Source organism: Alligator mississippiensis, chromosome 1, assembly GCF_030867095.1.
Source record: "Alligator mississippiensis isolate rAllMis1 chromosome 1, rAllMis1, whole genome shotgun sequence".
Classification (NCBI taxonomy): Eukaryota; Metazoa; Chordata; order Crocodylia; family Alligatoridae; genus Alligator; species Alligator mississippiensis.
In genome coordinates this window covers 129,465,568-129,483,369 of record NC_081824.1, presented here as the reverse complement: position 1 = coordinate 129,483,369, position 17,802 = coordinate 129,465,568, and the positions used below count along the sequence as shown (strand labels likewise).

Genomic DNA, 17,802 nt, shown 5'->3' with positions numbered 1-17,802 from the left:
TCTGTGAGCTCTTTCTAGTGCCTTTCTTAACTTCAAGTCATGTTTTTCCATAGTATTTCCACAAACTGATGCATCATCAATATAAACCATGGTTCCATCAAGACCTTCAAAAAATTGTTGTGCCTTTCTGTGAAATACTTCAGATGCAGAACACAATCCAAATGGAAGCCTACAAAAGCAATACCTTCCAAAGGGCATATTGAAGGTACATAATCAAATGCTATCTTTTTCTAGGGGAACTTGCCAAAACCCAGAAGAGGCATCCAAAGTGGACAAATATTTAGCTTCTGCCATCTTGCCAAAAATCTCTTCCCGGGTGGGAATGGGAAAATGCTCCCTTTTGATGTACCTCTTCATTTGCTTAAGATCCAGACACAATCTCAAGGATCCATCTTTTTCCCCCCTATTATGACCAGTGAATGAACCCAAGCAGCTGGTTGCCCTCCTTTTTCTATTATGTTCATTGTCAGCGTGTCCATGCAGGATACTGCCTAAATCCCCTGGTTCTCGCCTGCCATGACTTTAATCTTATTAAAGAAATAGGGAGGAAAGAGATGTTACCCCAGTTAGTACCTACGAAGGACCACGCTTGATCGAATGTCAAGATATAGGTGCTTTATTGCTCTCTCTTTTACAGGTAAACTCAGAGGGGGAGCAGTTCATCGGAGTCATCTCTGGGATTCCCTGCACTCCGAAGAGGAGGATCCCCATCAACTTAATCAGGCCGATAAATATATTGCAGCGTCTCAATTCCCTGCCACTAATTAGCTCGTTAGCATCTTGTTAGGCGTGATGCCCGCTTCCCCTGCCAGGCTCGGAGCCAGCGCACGGGTCTGGGCGTTTCTGTCTCCTAGCCCCACTCCCCTTTTATCTTCAGGTTCGGGGTGCTGGGTCCCTGTCTCTTCAGGGGCTTGATGGGTGGCCTCCACCCTCCCCTGGCTCCAGGGTTCCTTCTCCACGTCCCGGTGTGGAGCCGCAGCTTTTCCCCGTGCTGCAACTCTGCACCCCTCCGACTCACTGCTGCCGCTGTATGCTTCAGGTAAGTAGCGAGGAGGGGTTACCAGTCCTGGGGCTCGGTCCTTGCTTGGCCCACATTGGCCCCGTCACCTGGGATCTTCCCTCCTGAGCCTTCTCGGTGAGGGTCCTTAATGGTGTCTCCTTCTCTTGTGGTGCCCAAAGGCATCTTCCTCAGGCCTCTTCCTTCTTCATATTCCCCAGTCCTGAGTCCCATTGGTTCTCGGCGGGTGTGAGGCATCTCCTCCTCCGCCGGGCCATAATTACCTCCAGCTGCCAAAACCTCTCCAGTAACAGGGCCGTTACATTCATGTTAGCTAATATATCTAATTCCTTTTTCAGTTTCTCCCTTAGTACAAGGGGAACATTTCTTGGACTATGTATGGTGGGAGTATTTAGTTCTCTTAATTATATCTTGTACTCAGTTGACAGTTTCCCTATGCCAGGAAACACACAAAACTCTTCTCCTATGTTCTTGCTTTCTAGTCCCTCAATGGTATCTATTCTCTTAATCAAACCTAGAGTTTTACATGTTTGCCACCCAATAATTGGCACTAGCTTTCCTGGGACTGTTACAAACTGAATTTTTACTATATTACCCTTGTGTCTAACATGCAGTACACATACACCCTTGCTTATAATCATGTTCCCATCATATGCTCTAAGACTCACTTTCTTATTCTCATAGTACAAAGGTTTAGTTTTAATTTCTTGAATAATGTATTCTGGTATTACTTTGACCTGTGTTCCTGTATCTAATTTAAAAGTTACCACTAATCCATTGGTGTCCAGTTCTCAGAAGAATTGACTTCTTGCATTGTGCTAATGAGACATTCTTCCTTTTCCTCATTGTATAGAGCATGCGTCTGCTGTTTCTTGTGTATTGCAAGAGTTTGCAGAAAGGTGCAGGATGCGAAGTGATTGACTCTTTTGCATTTGTTGTAGCACTTACCAAGTACAGGCCATTGCATGGGTTTGTGGTAACCTCCACAGCATCTGCAGCTGACGATTGTTTCTCCATGCAATTCTCTTTGGCCTCTGCTTACCTGCTTCATAGTGAGGTCCTCCTTTCTGTATCATTTGTATGTTGCCTTAGGTTTTTCAGTCTTGTAATCCTGTCTAGTTCAGCTTGTTCTGTTTTTGTTGCCCTGTGGGGTCAGTCCAACTCTTAGGATCTCAATATTGCGCTCTTAGACAGGAGGTTGTGACACAATTGCACATATACAAACACACAAATCAATTAGGAGCACACACACACACACACACACACACACACACACACACACACACTCCCAGCTCAGGCACATACACATCCAAACTAGCCTAAGCACATGCATACCTATCACCAATTCAAGCACATACACATTAAAAATTAGACAAAAATCAATTCCCGCGCACATATCACTAATTTGTATATCATGCACATATATATGTGTGTATATATATATATATACACACACACACACACACATTATACACATATATATATACACACAGGTAAGTTCCTAACTTGGATGGTACAGTGTGTATGTGTGCTTGGGGTACCTGGGATACTTGGGGGAAGGTTAAGGTGAGAGAGAGAGAGAGAAAGTATTTAAGTATAGGGAGTGAAAGTTGCCAGAACCAGGATTAGAACCGGTGGACTAGAGAGAAGCTAGCTGAGGAATTGAGGATTGGGTTTACTTAAAATCAAGTGGCCCCAGGGTTACTTGAGGTCACTGGTGCACGGGTGGGGAAAAGCCTGGTGGCAAGGAGGAGACATCCAGGAAAGAGAGAGAGAGAGAAACCTGGGAGTTTGGGGCTGGAAACTGAGGCAGACAGCTGAGATATTGGGGGTGGGGAGCAGGTAAGTGGAGGCAAGGAGGAGACAGCCAGGAAAGAAACTGGGGCAAAAACATGGTTGCTCAGAGGAAAAGGCAGTGGGGAATAAGACAGTGGCAAAGAAATGGGGGGGGGGGATTGGAGGCAGAGAGGAGCTCAGGACAGGTGTTGGAGGTGGCAGTGAGCCAGAAGCAGAAGAGGGAGAAATGAGACAGAAGTTAGAGGGGTGAGGAGCAGAGATTGGAGCAGGGCCAAACCATAGTAAAGCAGAACCCAACTTAGGGGTCCAAATAACCGTTTAATGAAGCAGACAACACACTACACAGCCCTATGAAGTTATTGGTTACACAAGCACTCACAATGGCAGCAGGAAAAAGAGACTCAGTGGAAGGGTTGGAGTCCAGGTAGGGAAGAGAAGCAGAGTCCAAGTCCCGGGTTGGAGAGGGGGTAGGGGGTGATAGCTACCTATCCAGGCTGGAAAGGGGTCTTTGTCTAGTAGGTGTTGTCCAGAGGGGGGGGTCACCAGCAGGGCCTGTAGGTGGATAGGTGGTGTGGCATGGTGCTGGTCCAGATGGAGAGGGTGTCCCAAGGAGTCAGTCTTCACTACCCTTTTTTATGGGGCAGACTACCTCTGATCTCCTACAGGAAGGGCCTGTCCAGGCAAGGTCAGTCCTGTCCCAGAGGGTTCCAGGTGTTCTTAATGAGCATATGCAGCCTTGGCACAATGGTGGGTTGCCTCATCTTTTGTTTCTTGAATGCTGAGGGTGGTTCCAAGGGCTGGGTCTTTGGTCCAGGTATTGGTGTTGATGGTTCGGTCATTCAGAGGGAGCTATTTTTAGACCTACTGCCATTGTCTCTCAAGCACCCTCATTCATCCCCATTTGTTCAGGAACCAAGTTACATAAGAGAGGTAGGTGTGAGTCCTGGGTTAAACAACCGGGGGTGGGGACAGGATGGAGACTTGACAAACAAAATGTAAACTTGAGATGATTTATGCTAACTTACATATGTAAGCCTAAATCATATAGTACCAGTAAAACAGTAATATAGAACAGTAAAAATCAATATAAACATGATAATTATACAATATAAAGAAGGAGAAAAAACAAAACAAATACAACTTGCTATCAAAATAAAATGCTGAAGCTTATCCTGTGTCTTAGCTCACTTATACTTATCTATAGGGAATAGAGAGGGAGAGACAAAGTCAGAAATGGTTGGGGAAGGGAAGGGAATGCATTTAAAAAAAAAGAAAAAGAAAAAAACTGGGGGTTTTGCTACATTTTTTCCTCCAGCTTCTGCAGCCTGGCATTTGTTATCTCAGCTGCTTGGCCCATTCTAACTGCCTTTTCCAAATTAAGCTCAGGATCCTCTAACAATCTTTTCCCAAGGCTCGTATCCCTCATACTTAATACTATTTGGTCTCTGACCATGGACTCTTTTAGGTCGCCAAAGTTGCATGTCTGGCTCAGCAGCCTGAGGTCTCTGACAAATTCCTCTATTGTCTCACATTCTTTCTGCTGTCTCATGTGGAAATTATATACTGTTCAAAGATTTCATTTTGTTTGAGTATACAATATTCCTTAAACTTTTTTTATTACTGTGTCATAGCTTTTTTGTTCTACTTCTGACCATTGCAGGCTGTTATAAAGAGACAGAGCTTCTGGGCCTTCTGTATTTAAAAACAAAAACAAAAAACAAACTACACTGAGTGGATCTTCCTTCTCTTCCTTCCACTGATTATCATATATATGGTTAAGCTCTGCTTAAATTTCTTCCAGTTTTCTGCTGCATTGCTAGACAGTTTTAATGTCTGGAATTCTAAGATGCTCCATTTTTTTAGATGCTTTCTTTGATGATTTTCTGAGATGCTTTCTTTGCACCCCACTCCATGTACCATGCATTATTTTCAAAAGATCAAGGAGTTAAACTTATAAAATGATAATGCTTGTTTCTTCAGAGAGCTTTCTTAGCCTACTGATCTTCTGTTCCCTCCTACAATCCCTGGGCCAATGTAATAACTTATATATAACACTCTTAAAAGTATCCACACACAGTTTACTTCTATTCACAGGTTAAAAAAAGAAAGAATTTGGTTTCCCATAGCAGCTTTCCAGAGATGGTAAATAGGATGGGAGAGTCTTGCCTTGCATTGGCTGTGGCATTATGATTCTTCTCCACCATGGGGTATGTGTTCCTGTAAAAGTTAGAGTGCTTCTGTCAGGACATATTTAAAGTTAACAGACTGATCAATGATATGTCATGATATTTTATCCACCAAGGCAGGAAGCAGGAAGTTCTGTTACAGAAGTAGATCTTCCAATATTTCCTGAAATATCCAGCTATAATAAAGTCTTGCATGCTTTCAGGTTTTTCAGAGTGCACTGATAATTCACTTCTTTGAATAAAAAAGAAAAAAATGCATTGTCAAATGTGTTAATACATTTTTTTTTGGTGGTGCTTTTGACATCTGATTCCAGAACCTCTTTCCTCTCTTTACTACTTGACTAACAGGAAATCAAAGACTAAACTAGAATTCTAAAATGGGAAACATTTGATGGTAGGAATGGAGAGATTAGTTGGCATCAATGACAATAGTATATTATTATGAACAAAAGCACACCCATGACCTAGATTCCTGAAATAGAAACTTGCTACAAAGCAAATGCACAGCAGCCCTGGCTAAGACTTGGTCCTGCTTAATGGAGTAATTTAAGAAATAATTTATGGTGTTTTTTGGAAGTTAGAATGTACACTGATTTATCAGTAACAGCTTGGGTTTTTTTGCTATAAGGAACATGATATTCAGCTTTGTGCTATGATTATGACAAGTTAAAACAAGTTTGGTACTAAACATGGTCAAAAAGTGTTAGGGAGGCTGGAAATGATCAAGTTTTTAATTTAAATATTCAATTTGCCTTACAGTTCATTATTATTTAATCATATTAGCATGTGAAAATATACTCTACTGTATACATTTAAATAACTGACTTAAAAGACATGCTTAAAATCATTGAGCATTTAAATTAAGGTATGTTATATATCTTATATTGGGCAATAATTTAGTGACATATATACTGGAAGAATTTGTGTCTTGTGGGTCAGAGTTAAGCTTGTTTTCAAAAGGCTCATTACAATAAAATCTTTTTGGCTATTCCATCTTTCTTCTCCTTTTCTTTCTGCACATGCCCTTAAATTCAAACTTCACTGAAGATATTGCAGTAAATTTATGTTTTGCCTGTGCTGACTCATAAATTTCTAGGCAATAAAACTTATATGATCTTTGACATAAAAATTAAGTTACAAAACTTTCCCACAGAAGCCAAGGAGCAAAGGTGTTTCATTTGAAGATGGTTTCCAACTCTCTGGAATTTTAAAGGGTTATTCTACAGTAGGAAAAAATATAACAGATTTTCAGTTAAGTTGGTTTTTTTAAGCCAAGTAGGAAAAAAATTAACAAGTGGCCTGAGCTTTGGTGCTTGAATAAAAACAGCAAGAACAATGAAATGGAAGGGCTCCTCAGTGCCAGCTATAATTAGGACAAGGAATATCTATTTGCTTGACCTACATTATGTGAGATTTCCACTTGACGGGCAACACTGTGTCCATCTGCTTGGTTTAGTTTATCACCAAAAATATTTGGCAATGGTTTGAAGTCAACTTTTATAGCATGTTGCTAAAATAGAAAAATAAAAAAAATATGGAAAAATATATAAAAAGACAGCACTTTATCCTGTGCTTTGGTGTGGAGAAATAAATCCTTACATCAGGTTGTTTGCCTGAGTCTGTATCATCATGATTTATTTTACAACTTTTTTCACTCAGCTTTTTTTCTTGATAAAACAACAATACACAATACTTTATCCTTAAACATGATCTTGTATAAGTGCCTGTTGTATTCTCTTTCACCCCCCCCCACCATTTCAGATCTCATGTAAAATAAAGCTTTTAATTCTGCCTCATCATCACGTTTTTATGCCAAGAAAATCCCCTGAGACCATTGTCATAGCACCTTTGACATCCCATCTCCTCCCCCTCTCCTAACAATTGGCTATTCTTATCTGAATTCATGCTTGGTTTGCTTTTCTGAATCTGCAAAGACTGGATGGCCCAGATGCTTTCTCTCTTACTTCTGACCAGCTTTCATCCCAGCCTCTGTCCTCTCCTGATTTATATCATTCTGAATGACTTGAGAGACAGCAGACAAAGCTAGGGCTAGAGCCCATTTCTCTCTTCTTCATAGCTTCTGTGTCTACTGAGAATGCAACAAAGGCAACAGCTGTAGAAGAGGAAAGGGAGAAGAAAGGAGAAGCTGGAGTGTTACAGATCATAGCAAATGATCATGTTTGGCAGACGAATCATCACTAACAAAATGCTTGCAGGCAGGAGGGCTAATAGAAGCCGCTGGGAAATACTCAGGCCTCCTATAGCATCATCTCCATACACAGAAATGACTGACTGTTCTGCATAAAAATAACAACCTGCCTTGCCAAGCACTCTCTCTCCCGAAGCCCCCAGCTGTTTCCACTTCCTTAACATATGTGGAACCAAATAAAGTGTTTACTGATTTCACATCCAGCTTTTTTATAAAAAAGCAGACCATGAACTGCCTGGACCGGAAGAAGGTTAAAAAAAAAAAAGATCAGACAAGAAGAATGGTGGAAGATAAACTAAGTCATTTAATCAGTATATTTCTAAAGGCTTTAAGGGCCTCTGGTTTAACCACTTCATTGCCAGATTTGGGTTTAGGAGCAACCACAAGCTTTACCCATCTCACTGAAATTGGAGGCCCAACCCAAACAAATCTATTCCATGCACAAAAATTGATGGTAGATTTGGAGCAAGCAGTGTGCCCTGGACTGAAAGCTGTAACTAGAACTAAGCTGTTGTTTCTTCTCTAAAATCTGCACCTACCACAGCTAAGATTCAAGATGCTCTAGACAGTATTGTGGAAGTATTTGGCATTGTTTTTCTTTACCTGAGAATTCAAGGGGAACACCAATTAATAAATTATGTTGATGAGGATGATTTATACTTAGCTTTCCTGTAGTGCTCCTTATCAGTAGACTTCAAAGATAATTCATGGCTTCCTTCTTCAACACAAAGAATTTTTACAGGCATTTTTGATGGTCTGTGCCACAGTGAGGTATTGAGCTAATGGACTGGGGGGGGATGACCCAATATGGTGCTTATATTCTATAACAACCCCATTCTGAACTGGTAATCTCCTGTCATTATTATTTCATAAATAGGAACACCTTTGGAGGTGTTTATTGTTCTGGATTGAACCAAGCAGAAGGAGGGATAGAACTGAGATTGAAATGGAAGATACTCAGTCCTTGTCTGCACACAAATGTGTGGATTTTTCTATATTGGAAGCATTAAAGCAGTAGAACCCTTCTCTGTAGAGTGGCATAAAGATGCTTCATACTATTGCTCTGCAGGGAGGGGATAAGGTATGTTGGTAGAAGGCACATTTTTACCAGTATAATGACACCCATGGTCCAGTCTGCACAAATATAAATGTCTCCATTAAAAAAAAAAAAAAAAAGACCCTGGACCCAAACAGTTATAGCAGTGGACAAACTGTTCGTAGAGCAGGCTTCTCACCCTATTTACTCAAGGACAAAAAGAAGTATGCTCACTGATATTTTTTCCTTTGCAAGTATTGTTTGATGCAGCAGAATGGTTTGACCCCATGCCAATAAAGAATTGCAATTAAAAAAAACAAAACAAAACAGAAAGCCCTTGTGACTAATCATACGTTAGAGACAGATTCAAAGCTTTGTGGACTTCGCAGTTCAAGCTCTTCTCTAACAAAAATGTTAAGTGCTAAATGCTTCTAAATCCCAGAAGAGGTTTGGACATGTTTTGTTATAGGGGTTTGTTATAACTGCTTCATGTTTCCTGCCCTTAATTAACGTGATTGACTAAACGAGGGAGGAAGAAAGTAAATGTTGTATTGTATTCTGTGTTGACAGCAGCTTCCCCAGAATTCCCCAGACCCCCTACATTCAGAGCCTCAGGGAATAATAACTATCTTTTTTCTTTGGCACCTAACTGGTGATCATGTCTCTATGACACCTGCTGAGTAAGGAGGTGGGGAGGACCTAAATCTATCCCTGCCAGAAAACTCTTCCTCCTGAGTCAGCACCATCTGTGCTCCCTCCACCCATTTGGATACAATGACACACAATCTGGTTTCCTTCCTCCATTTAGAAGTGCTGTTCTCTATTATGAGACCTACCCTCCCCATTTCATGGCAACCTTAAGCAAAATTAGTCATGTTAGCCTGGTATGTGGCAGAAGGCAGGGTAAATTTGTACCTTATAGGCTAACTAAATCAGAGATGCATAGCATAAGCTTTTATGAGCCAAGCTCACTTCATCAGATAAAGGACATGCACATACTGTAACATGTAGAGAGAGTGATCTGAACACAAGAGAAAGGGCAGGGAGGGAGGGACAGTGCTGGGAGGGATAAAGTAGTAACAAACCTATAGGGACAAAGAGGTCACAAAAGCTAATCCAGGTAATGAGATAAGATCTATGGTCTTTGTTTAGACCATATTTTACATAATCTAGTCGGTGGATGATTTCTTGTTTTGCAATTTCATGTTCAAGTTTCTTTTTAAAGAATTGTTGTCTAACAAAAGCTACTCTGAGGTCAGTAATGGAATGCTGCAGGAGGTTAAAGTGATCTGCCGCTAGTTTGTGCATCTTTCTGGAACTGATGTAAGATGAGGGTTCATTCATTCTTACATGTGGGGACCACCTCATCTGTCCAATGTAGACAGGACAGGGTCACTGTAAGCAGGTGATCACATATATGATATTGATAGAGGTGCAGGTGAATGAACCTTGGATATTATAATCAATGTTAGTTGGTCCAATAATGATGTGGTCTGTATGATGAGGTGGCACAGTTTATGTATGAATCTGTTGCAAGGCCTGGCGCTTTTTTAAGAATAGGAATTAGGGAGCCTGTTGCTTAACAGGGGCCATTTGAGGTTTGGGGATTGTCTATAAACCAGGACAGATTTGTCTCCAATAGCTACTTTGAGGTGGTTGTCCTTTTCCAAAAAGGGTTGGAAGTCATTAATAATGTGCTCAAGCTGTTCCAGCTGCGGGTTATAGTTGACAACCAGAGGGATTCTGTTGTCCTTGTCTTGGGGTTTGTACTCTAGCAGGTTGGAACAAGGTCTGAGTCTGACTTTGTTGATTTGAGTAGCTACAGTTTAGCGATTGTCTTTTAATTGACCTGTTCCAGATCCTTAGAGGTATGTATCCCAGTCTATGGGATCAGGGCTGATTTGGTTGTAACACAGAGCTTGGCCTTAGATGATGCATCTAGTGGTGTGCTTGGGATGGAAGCTGATGGGCAGAAGGCAGCTATAATGATTAGTGGGTTTGTGTGTGGTGGCAATGTGGCCATTGCAAATCTTCACTGTGGTGTATAGGAAATGAATATACTAGATAAAGTAATACAAAATTAGTTTGATGGAGGGATGAAATTTGTTAGAGTCTTGGTGAAACTTTTTCCCCTCCCATGTGTCCTTATGCTGAAGATGTCAGTGATGTATCTTATGTACTTCAGGGAGATGAGAGGGCAGCTTCAGAGAAAACAGACTTCTAGACCTTCTTAGCCTTCAAGGAAAACCATAAAAACCTGAGATCAGGAAGCTGTGTGCTAATATATGCCAATTAGGCTGTTGATTCCTTTAAAAATGACATGACTGCAGAAAACCTAGGTTTTGAGCTCTCCTGAGCACTTTCAGCTACATGCTGAGCTATATTACTCCAATTGACTTGAGTGTTCAGTTTCATAAGAAGCATTTAGAACAAACACCTTGAAGAACCAAGCCAATGTAAGTGCTTCCAAGCATACCAGAAGGCTAATGGATATGAATGAATGCCTTACACACCTTGTGACAACTGCTCATCTTTGGCAACCATTTAAACAGAAGTGGTGAAAAGGAAGGACATTAAAGATAGGAAAGAAACATCCCAAAGAGTGGAAAGAGTGGCTTCATGAAAACGTATCTTGTTTAAGACACATGAACACATTGCTTCCTAGACAGGAAGTTATCATGCATATTATTATTATTTATTATCTTCCTTACCAAAGCACCTGGGGGATTCAATCATGAACCAGAACCCTATTAGGCTCATTGCTGTCTATCACAGAAGCAGGGAAACACACAAGAAGCTATACTTCCCTATGAGCCTGTCATAGGTGAGGAGATTAAACATTACAATTTAATTGGAAATTGACAAGATTAGCATGCTTACTAGGAAATTAGCAAACTCATATATTTAGGAGCTGTATCTTCCTACCCTTCCTTCAGTTAAATTCTGATTTAATCAAGCATTGTGTTGAGTACATTAGTGAAAAGGATGAGGACAGAGAGCTTTAAGCACTTTTATACTCCCAAACCTTGGTATCATTCAAGAGTGGCTTAAGTGAACTTCACTGATCCATAGCACAACTTTTCCTGCCACATCTCTAGTTATGTAGTGCTGTCCTTGTTGAGAAGAATTTCTACAAATGCAAATTTGTAACACTGGGGTATGACTACACTAAGGACCAAGTTGCACATTACACATAGCAGGTCTTAAGTGTACTTAAAATTCAAGTGACGGCATATTCAAGCAGTAAAACACATGCTAAGTGTGCTCATAAAAGTAAATTTATGACTATGTGCAAGGAGTATATCCAAACCATATTAAGTAACACACATTACCTCCATTTTGGATGGAAGGATCCCATGCACCCAGGGCTAGATTGCTTCTCGGCCTCTTGAAGGTAAGGATTAAACTAAATCTATGCTTACATGGCAAGGGAAGCACTGTGACCATGGAGGTGATCTTCCTAGCTGCACCGGGGAAGACCGCTCTCCTACTATAGGAATAGTACCTGCCAAGGTAATGCATAGTAAACCTCCCACTTAGCTGCTGGAGTGAGAAGATCTTGGCTTTAAGCCCACTTTATGGAAATGGGAGACTCCTCCTGGGCTTGCCCCTGGGGCCTTACAGCTGAGGGCAAGCAAAACTTGGGGGCATCCGAACCCTGAAGCCTCCAGGCTTGGGCCTGCAAGTAGGATACCCACCAAAGGTTTTGGAAACATCTGAAGCCCCAGATGGGGGTGGAGGATGTTTGCCAGTAATAGGGCCACTTATGGTTGTGGACTGACTCTCAGATTTGGAATTTGTTTTGGCTAATTTGGCTTTGAATACAGCTCTTTTTTAAAATTAAAACACAGACAAACTAGACACATGGCTAAGGCCCTGAGCTGTAACAGGGGGACCTGGTGCTGCTCTCAATAGCAGCACAAACAGCTCTCTCCTCTCCTCTCCTCTCCTCTCCTCTCCTCTCCTCTCCTCTCCTCTCCTCTCCTCTCCTCTCCTCTCCTCTCCTCTCCTCTCCTCTCTCCTGGGAGGAGAGTGCTCCTAGGCAAATACAATTATTTTTCAATTTTGACCCAGTTCTCATTCACTCACTGGCAAGTCATGATGAGCAATACAAAACAAACAAGGAGATTCATTTGCACACATATCTTGCATATACCAGGACTATGTAAATAAGATATTCCCCTCACTTACCCCACATTCTTCACTGTAACTCACCAGTGTGCAAGTAAGAACTGGGTCACACCTCTTTGCAATGGCAGCACCCAGAGAGGAGGATTTTCCTTTTCCTGCTGGAGCCATCCAAGAAGGGCACATCTCAAAACACCACTGGAATCTATCTCAAGTCACCAAACCAAAGGGAAGGTATAAAATAGTAGCAACTGACTCCAGGGGAGGTACAGGTGCAGGACTTTGGCTAGACTGAAGTCACTGCAGGCTTGACTTCAATATATTTATTGAAGGCAACCAAACTGGACCAACTGTAACTGTGTAACTTCACTGTTCATGGCCTCAGTGGCTTACATTTATAGACCTCAATGGCATTCTTAAAAATCAGGAAGTATTAAATGAATTCAATGTTTAAATGACCTAAGAGTAAGGAAGGAGCTAACTTTTTTATTTACATTACCTTCTCTTGTGAGTTCATACAATTTACTTGACTGGTTTGCTCATGTTTAAGAGGAAAGGGGAAAGAATTATTCCTCTGGGAACCCATTTCTGAACTACAGTTGAGTGTAAAACAGACACTTTATGTACTCAGTCTGGCAACAGGTAGAAGAGAACGCTAGGAATTTGAATGAAAATAAGGAAGTCATGTATTGTGCATACTGATGTAAAATGTGAGATAAGCATTTTTTGGAGACAACAGCATGTAGTAAAATCATAGTGTATGCTATATAGGTCTGTGGACTTAGATCAGAAATCACTATTGCAAGTGAACTTTTGACTTAATAAGAGTTATCATGAATTTGAAAGTCTGTGTTTCCTGTTGGTCAATGTCTATCCACCTGGTTAGCAGCTCATGATCTCAAGCATGATTTACATCCTTTCATGTATACCCTCCAATGACAAGCCTCCTTGCCTACCATCACTTTCACATTAGTCATAGGTCAGGTGAAAGAAATAAAATAACCAAATTCCTTCCTATTGGGTCATACAGAAGATTATAGCTCATGAGACACCAGCTAGAACAATAAAACACGCCCACAAAACTACATGGCTTAGTTCAATGCCGTCAGTCCTTCTTCTGCAGCTTCCCCCTTAGAAAAGCCATGAATTACTTTTGGGAACCTTTTAAGTGTTGTTCCATTGATCTTTTAAAAATTAATCAAAATAAAAAGCTACATTTATGTGCTGGCCAGGAGGGACACTATGAAACTTCAGTGTCTCCCCAAATTAATATGTTTTATGAAATCCAAGAATAAGATTATTAAAATAATTTTCACACACAAAAAAGATTCAAACAAAATAAATATTTTAAAATGAACAGAAATTTCTATCTAGTGTGTAAGGCCCCTGGAGATGTTACACTTAATTCATGATTAACCATGCAAGCACATCATAAACAGTAGCTCAGCCATGCGTCCATGCAATTAATGGAGCAACAAAACAGGGAATAAGCCACAAGTTATTGCACAAAACATGTAATAACTTTGTAGCTAATTCCCATAGATCAGGGGTTGGCAATGTTTTTGGACAGTGTCGAAAACACCCACAAACTCGGCTTGTAAGATGTTGGGCTGCCAAGGGTGGAAAGTGGGGGAGCTACAAGGGGCCTGATCCTTTGCCTTAAGTGCCTCCACAAGCTGACCCAAAAATTCATGGTCCAGCTCTTCCCCTTGGTTGGGAGGTCTGTAGTAGACCCCCACCATTAAGTCCCTTTCCCCATGACCCCCCTGTATTCTGACCCAGAGCACTTCAGCCTGCTCCTCCTCTGACCCCATCCTGCTAGCTGAGGATGTGTATTGCGCTTTGACATAGAGCGCCACACCCCCGCCTTTCCTCCCCGCTCTATCCTGCCTGTATAGTCTGTAGCCCCTAATGTTAGCTGCCCAGTTGTGGGATGAATCCTACCAGGTTTCTGTGAGCCCTACTATGTCTGGGTTTGAACTAGCTATCCGGAGGGTGAGTTACGCCTGCTTATTCCCCATACTGTGAGCATTGGTGTAGAGGCATTTAAGGCCTTGAATTGGTGCATGTGCCACCCCCTGATTCCCCGGACTATCCAGACCCCTGTCACTTACCTGCGTACTCCTTGTGCACATCACCTGTCTTGGTTGGGAGGTGTCCTCAAGTCCTCCTGTGGCCCCATCCTCTGGTGAAGCTAGTTTAAAGCATGCCGCACAAGATCAGCCAACCTGAAAGAGAAGACACACTTGCCTTTAGGGGAGAGGTGTAGCCTATCCCACCCAAGCAAGCCCCCTGCATGAAAGTCTGGGTCATTATCCAGGAACCCAAGGCCTGCCTGGTGGCACCAACTCCGTAACCGTTGGTTGACCTCACCAATGCAGGCCTTGTGTCGCCGTCCGCATCAACTCACTGAGAGAATAGATGGCCCAGGAGGCCCCTTCCAGTGCACTGTTCATATTAATCCCAGTTAATATCTCAGTATAGCAGGCAGACACCAAACACATTACACTGCTCTCACATGTCAAAGGATTACATTCAATATCTTACATTTGCTTTAAACATGCTATTGTGAGCATGGCTGAAATTGTGAGCTAGGCTGAGCGGTCTAAGGCACTGGATTAAGGCTCCGGTTGCTTTGGGGGCATGGGTTTGAATCCCACTGCTACCAGCAAGCCTTTTGTAAGGGCAGCCAAAATTTGGAATGGACTTCCAAGGGAAGTGGTGCTCTCCCCTACCTTGGGGGTCTATAACAGAAAGCTGGATAGGCATCTGCCTGGGGTCATCTGACCCCAGCACTCTTTCCTGCCTAGGCAGGGGGTTGGACTCGATGATCTGTTGAGGTCCCTTCCAACCCTAGCATCTATGAATCCCTGTAGAAATCCAACTCTTTGGATCATCCCCTTCATCATCTAATTCTCAATTAACAGAAGCTGGAGGAAGCTCAGATACAGTGGATGCAATTAGATCAAAGCAGCATGGGATCTGTCACCCAGAGCTTGTCTATGATTAAATGACAATTTACTTTGTTTGTACATAAGTTTGAGTTTCAGTAAAAACAATTCAATGCCAATAGTCACATGTGTAAAGCTTCTGTGATGCCAATATGAGAGAAGGGAAATGAAACATTCAAAAGCAGATAGGAATGCTATGCAATGTTTTGCTAAAAAAAAAAAAGTAGATCAAGGTTTTCAGATTATTGTGTGAATTGCCAGAGTGATATACACTTTTAAAAGAGAACATCTAGCTATGGCCTAAAGCCATGAAGTTTTGGCTTATATGGAGTATGTTTTAACACTGGATGAAGCCAATGGAAAAAGTTCCTACTGACTTCAAAAGGCAATTGATGAGAGATTGTAATTCCCGTATACTCATCTGCTGCAAACTGAGTTCAGAACTGTTTTAGAAAGCACTTGAAAAGGCAATGTAGGAAGCAAGTGCTTGCTGACCAGAGGATGTTAGATTGCCAAAAGGCTTTCCTTTCCTCCTCCTGTGTCTGTTATTCATCCTGGGATAGACCACACAATCCTACAGCTCCAAAGCACGTTCCACTAAAGAAGAAACAAGTGCTTACACAAAATAGAAAGGGGAAGAGTGATGGGAGGTAAGTGTGAAATTTAAATTGAAAAAAAATATATATGGAAAACTGGAAGCAAAATATAGTAAGAGAGTTTCTTTTGCTGAATAGGACTGTTCATTGTTCAGTCCTCAAGAAGCCTGTATTCCTGCTATCCTTCCCCCAAGGGACATATTTTCAGTCAAGAAACATACAAGGAGACACAGTCCAATTCATACTGTAGCACCATTCATAAAGCATATTACAAAATATTGGCAAATTCCTTTCTTGAATCCTAAGAAGGTCAAGGGCTTTTATTAAAAATTAGTCTATTTGAAACCCAAACACTCATAAACATGCTTGTAGAGGAAATAAGAGCTGCTTTTATAGCAATGTGGTTGCCTCTTTCCCATATACCTTTTGGGAGAAAAGCACAGCATTCAGTTCTGGTTCGTCTCTGGGATAATTAAACATTTGGGCACTGTTTTATGCCCTGCCAAGACCCTTGCATCTCAAAACCTGTCCTGCCTGTAAGGTGCTAAGGAATATTCAATCCCCAGTGGAAAAAAAACAAACAAACTAGGGATGTCAATTAATCACAATTAACTTGTTAATCAGTGTTTGTGTTAATTAAAACGCATTAATTGTACATGTGGTTTTGGAGCCTGTGCCTAGGCCCCACTCTGCTCCCATCACTGCTGCCTCTGGGCCACCCAGCGGTGGCAGTGCAGGAGGCTGCAGGGAAGCTTTGGCATGGGCTCTGGGCTACTGCAGCAGGGTGGGGGGCAGGGGAGGGGCATGCACAGACACACAGACAAGCAGCTGCAGCCTGCAGGCAGCCAGGAATGCAGCCCAGTGGCATGTACAGCACCACCCAGCAGGTAGGTCTGTGGGGGAGAAGAGGCAGGGGGGAGGGATGGGATGGGGGAGGGAGTGGGGCAGGGGCTGGGGAAGGTCATGGGACAGAGGGGCACATGAGCCCCAGATATGTGCAGGGTGGAGATGGGTTGCGGCTCTCTGCACCCTGCTGCCTTTGCCCCAGGAGCCACGCCCTGGCTGTGCCTCATGTCCCCTGCCTACCCAGGGACACACAGTTCCACACACACCCCCATGCCTTCCTTGGGGGTGTGCACAGCAGCAGGTACTGCGCTGCCCCCTCGCCCCCACACCTGGACTGCTGTTCTGTGCCATGACTCACCCCAGCCCTGGGGCCCCATGTACCCCAGTCCCTGCCCTACCCTCCCTTACCATGGGAGCCTCAATTTGCCTCCCCCTCATCCCTGCCCTCCTTCCCCTCCACAGACTTACCTGCTGGCTGGTGTCTGTGTTTGTCTCTCTGTTTGTGTCATTGTGTCTATATGTCTGCCCCTCACATCCAAGCCAGAGCCCTGCCAGCCCTGCTGCTGCCCTTCATTCCCGACCCACAGTACCCTATATTCTGCGAGGGCATGTGGGAGCCCCCCATCCCAGGCTCCAACTTCCCCCGCCACACACACAGCCCCACACCCCTTCAAAAATTCCCACCCCCACCCCATCCCCACTCCCAACCATACAAAGTACCTGCATAATTTGAGTTTTTCTGCACATAATTTTGAGTTTTTTTATTAAAATCATATTTAATTGTGACTAAATTTTTTAATCATGCAACTAATTATGCTTGATTTTTTTAGTAGTTTTACAGCCCTAAAAAACGTGACCTTTACTTGTGTGAGAAACACTGAAAAAATTGAAAATTCAGGTATAGAAACAAGGGATGATTCCAGGAAGCTCTCAGCAGAGATGCCCAGTACAGAAACAAAAATACTTCTTGTTTTGGGGTGAATCTTCAAATTACTAGGTGCTTTCCTGAACTGAGCTCTAAACAAGAAACACAAA

General features: G+C 42.4%; 1 long non-coding RNA gene across 1 annotated transcript in view; it reads right to left on the bottom strand.

Moving 5' to 3' along the window:
- Nucleotides 1-600: 600 nt before the first annotated feature.
- The window catches only part of LOC132243619 (uncharacterized), a 29,956-nt gene continuing 12,754 nt past the window's right edge, over nt 601-17,802 (bottom strand). The window contains exons 2-3 of the long non-coding RNA XR_009455316.1: nt 14,489-14,602; nt 601-5,032 (exon numbers count right to left, since the gene is read on the bottom strand). This is a non-coding gene — a long non-coding RNA (uncharacterized LOC132243619). The remainder of the gene's footprint in view (nt 5,033-14,488; nt 14,603-17,802) is intronic.